Below are 4648 nucleotides of genomic sequence, written 5' to 3'. Positions count from 1 at the left end.
TTGAGATGAGAAAAGAAGTTACACTAAGAGATTAAAAGGAGAGGCACGACACGCAGGTCGTATTTAAAAACCCAAAACAAAATGAAGGAAGACTAAGGCCATAACTGATCACAACAAGGCAATAATAACAAACACATTATTATTAATAATTTTTAATTCCTTTAATTAATTAAAAAACCAAATTAAATTTCGGCGACCGATCACACTACGCAGAGTTAGCCAGGGTTTCCGCTACCCGGTCAGCGGACGGTGGTTCCGCTGACCGATCAGCGGACGGGGGTTGTCATACGGTGAACTGACTTTGTGTGTTTTTGCTTTGGAAAGCAAATGTCACGGATAGCAAGAGTCGCCACCGACTTTTCTTTTATCCCATAAGGAAAGGTGGAAAAGAACAGGAAAGACCTTAATTAGATTTTGGGTTCGGGAGGTACATTATACAAAGGGAAGGTGTTAGCACCCTTTGTATCCATGGTTATCCATGGGCTCTTAATTTCTTGATCACTTATGTTTGTCTGAAAAAAAAGTGTTTGTGAATTGCTAAAAAAATGTTTTGAAAAGAGAGTTTAACTTTGTAATGATTCTTGTACGAATGTATACAAAGTATTTATCTCGTTTAATTTTGAAAGCGGTTTAGAAAAATATAACTTGGCAATGATTCTAGTACGAATGTATACCAAGTGGTGATCTTCTAGTATTTGCAAAGTGTGAGGTATGAAAAATGTTTTAGGTTGTGAGCCAGCAATTAAGAGTTATACCTACCCAAGGTCTTTATGGGCATTTCCGATCCTTATGAGGGTAAAACTGTCCTTACTATTGAGAAGTAAGTAGTTTTATCCCTTTGGATGTAAAGGGCCATCGTAGGGTCATTGTTTGGTCATTGAAGGCAACATTTGTAAGGATACCTTAGCATTTGAAGGGACGATCATCATTTAACCGTAGGCTACAACGACGGGTCACCGAGGGACAAGAATCATATATTCGAAGGCAACATCCGAGGGACTATGATTTATCTTATAGGGACATGATGATTTGACCGAAGGGTCTTTGCTAAGTGTATCCCCACATTCGCGGGACATGACCATAATACCGTAATATCGTAAGGCAACAAAGAGAGGTCCAAGATCACATATTCAAAGGCGATATTTTATAATCAATTAGGGAGTTGTAATCAATTAGGTAATTAGGTCCATATTATAATCAATTAAGTAATTAGGATGAATCTCCACATTAAAATCAATTAAGTAATTAGGATGAATCTCCGCAAGGGTATCCCACAAATAAAGTGGAATACCTAGCAAGCTACCTTTTCCGGGTGTATGTGAACCCTTACAAAATTCAGCAAACAGGTCAGAATACCAAATCAGGGTGCAATCGAGAATTACACCATAAAAGAAATCCCAACAGTAATAGGGTCAGGTAAACAATGCATGGCTATGATAAAACATGTCAGATGAGCAAAATCAGAACAGAAAAGTCAGCGACTGTCATGTTCGCTCCTGCCTCGCCTAGCGAAGGCTTAGCGAATACTCGCTACATGCTCGCTTAGCGATGGGCTAGCGAGCGGCTGCGGGTTCTGGCTTTGATAACAGTACAATTTCAGCAAGTTTCACACCCTATGGCATCCATTACCGAGATTACATGGTTAAACATCCAAGATATTCATACATACTTAAATTCACATGCAAAACTTAAGATATTTTTACAAATTCAATCATAATGCCATATGCAAATTAAGAACATAAAGCGGTAATAGTAATGCAAACCTGTTTGCAATTGAATTGCAACCTTGAATTGGCAAGTCGGATTGAGTTGGGCGGAGGTAACCTTGGTGCAGATGAGTTTCCTTTAGGGTTTCTTTTAGGGTTGCTCTGAATTCTCTGGGTTAGCCTCCAAGGTTTGTTGTGTTGCTTCTGTTAGGGTTTCTTTGCTAGGGTTTCTGTCCGTCTGCCTCTGTCTTCGTCCTTTTCGTGACTGAAGTGCTGGTATTTATAATGCTTTTTCGTGACCTAATGGGCTCAGAATGAAGCCCAAAATTTCTGGTATTCGCAAGCTTCGCTAGGCGAGTGGTGTAGCGAAGGGTTCGCTAGGCGAAGGATTTGCTCGCCTAGCGAGCATGCCAGTTTGAGCATTTTCTGGATTTGGCCATCTGTGAGCTGAGTCTTTGTTCCCTTAAGATCAATGCCTTGAAAAATAAGTTGGAGTACCTTAAAAAATGCCTTGTAACATTAACGGGCAAATTTTGGGGTATGACATCTGCCCCTGTTCAATATTCTTAAACCGAGAGAGTTAGAATGATGTGTATGCCATTCGGGGTCTGAAGGTGGAAGATTATTGAACACTAGAATGCCCCAAAAATTTGCACTTGTTAATCAAAGGTTATTCCTGATGGAGATGGGCTTAAAGATGCCATCCAGGAAGTTTGATGATGAAAGATCAGAATGGGTCATACACTGTTGGGGATAAAGGATCAGAATGGATCATACACTAGATCGTATCTGAGTAGCAGAATGAGTTATCCATTAGGCGGGTGACTTCGCTGGGGATGAAAGATCAGAATGGATCGTACGCTAGATCGTATCTGAGTTGCAGAATGAGTCGTACGTTAGGCTGTATCTGACGAAGGTAGAATCAGAATGGATCGTACGCTAGATCGTATCTGAGTTGCAGAATGAGTCGTACGTTAGGCTGTATCTGACGAAGGTAGAATCAGAATGGATCGTATGCTAGATCGTATCTGAGTTGCAGATCCAAATGGGTCGTACGTTAGACCGTATCGGAGTTGCAGAACGAGCCGTACGTTAGGCTGTATTTGAGGAATTGAAGATCCAAATGGGTCGTACGATAGACCGTATTGGAGTTGTAGAATGAGCCGTACGTTAGGCTGTATCTGAAGAAGAAAGTAGTCGTATGCTAGACTACACCCCGGAATGTACCGTACGCTAGGCAGTATCTGAGGATTTGAAGATCCAAATGGGTCGTACGTTAGACCGTATTGGAGTTGCAGAATGAGCCGTACGTTAGGCTGTATCTGAAGAAGAAAGTAGTCGTATGCTAGACTACACCCCGGAATGTACCGTACGCTAGGCAGTATCTGAGGATTTGAAGATCCAAATGGGTCGTACGTTAGACCGTATTGGAGTAGTTGAAGGAGTCATATGTTGAGCTGAATCAGAATGAACCGTACGCTAGGCTATATTTGATAGTATTTGTATATGTTGTATTTGCAATGAATATCTGGGGTGGGCTTAAAGATGCCACCATTAGGAGGATATCCGAGTGTTTGTCAGAATGAATGTTCATATGGATTATATCTGAGAGATGTAGTTGAATCCTGAATGTAATTGATAATGATGTCCGTCTGAATGGACCTTTGTTTAGACTGTATCAGGAGGATGATTAGCCTGAAAAATAAAGTTAGCTTCATGCTATGTCATGATGCATGAGATGTTTTATGCTTTCGGAAATAAATGCGAATGTTGTATGCATGCGTATGCTGCGAAATGATGTAACGAATGAACTATGCATGAGGAAGGTTCCTCCAGGGGAAAATAAGTCCCAATATTCTGGTTGGAGACTTTTGTATCGATGACCCTTTCTCAGCTAGGGATACTTGATTTCTGTCTGATGGTAGAGATATTTATCAGAGCCTGGCTGGGGGGTGGAGGAGATGATCCGTCTGTCTAGCGATGCCAATTTCTTCTGGGGAATAACTGGCTTTGCTGGGGAGTAGAATTGGCAACGGATTCATTGGAAAGCATGGTTAGACCTTTTCCTCGATCCTGAAGTCTTTTAGTAATTGCTATTTCCGTTTTATGCATGCATTTTGATAAACATCGATCATATTCAAATGCATATGTCAATTCAAATTAAATCAATGGACGTTTATGCAAGCAAAGCAGAGAAAGTAAAACAAAGCATCTTTTTGGAAATGAAATTGTATTGATTTTGAGAGAGGGCCTATAAACAGGCAATTTGAATACACGGGGGCAGAAATCCTAGTAAGAGGAAATTGTCGAGAACATAAAGAAAAAGCTATGAAGGAAAAGTCCTATTGATTTTAATTCTGCTACTGTCATTATGTCTTCAAGCGTCTCATCTCCTGCTGTCGGATAGAAGTGATTGGCTTGTTCAGTCCCTTTGACTTGGGTGAAGCTGACTGAGAACGGGACATAGTCATACGCTTTTAATCCCTAATTTTTGCCTGGACCGCCTTTTCAGGTTTTCGACTTGCCGGGTGTACATTTTTATATGTTTATCCCTAATTTTTGCCCGAACCCTTTTGGTTCGCCGGGATGCCCTTACTTTTTCCTAGGTGTGTCGACCTAGCGGGTCTCTTTTATGCGTAGTATTTTTTGACTATGTCTGCGTTCACGGGATGTGGGAAGTCTTCACCATCCATCGTAGCAAGTATCATGGCTCCACCAGAGAATACTTTCTTAACTACAAATGGCCCTTCGTATGTGGGAGTCCATTTTCCCCTGGGATCACTTTGTGGTAGAATGATACGCTTGATAACTAAGTCGCCGATTTGATACACCCGTCTCTTAACCTTTTTGTTGAATGCCTGGGTCATGCGCTTCTGATATATCTGCCCATGACAAACAGCCGCAAGTCTCTTTTCATCAATCAAATTTATCTGATCAAGTCG

This window comes from Lathyrus oleraceus, chromosome 4, assembly GCF_024323335.1.
Source record: "Lathyrus oleraceus cultivar Zhongwan6 chromosome 4, CAAS_Psat_ZW6_1.0, whole genome shotgun sequence".
Taxonomy (NCBI): Eukaryota; Viridiplantae; Streptophyta; class Magnoliopsida; order Fabales; family Fabaceae; genus Lathyrus; species Lathyrus oleraceus.
The sequence above is the reverse complement of the archived record's forward strand: the minus strand, read 5'-3'. Positions refer to the sequence as shown.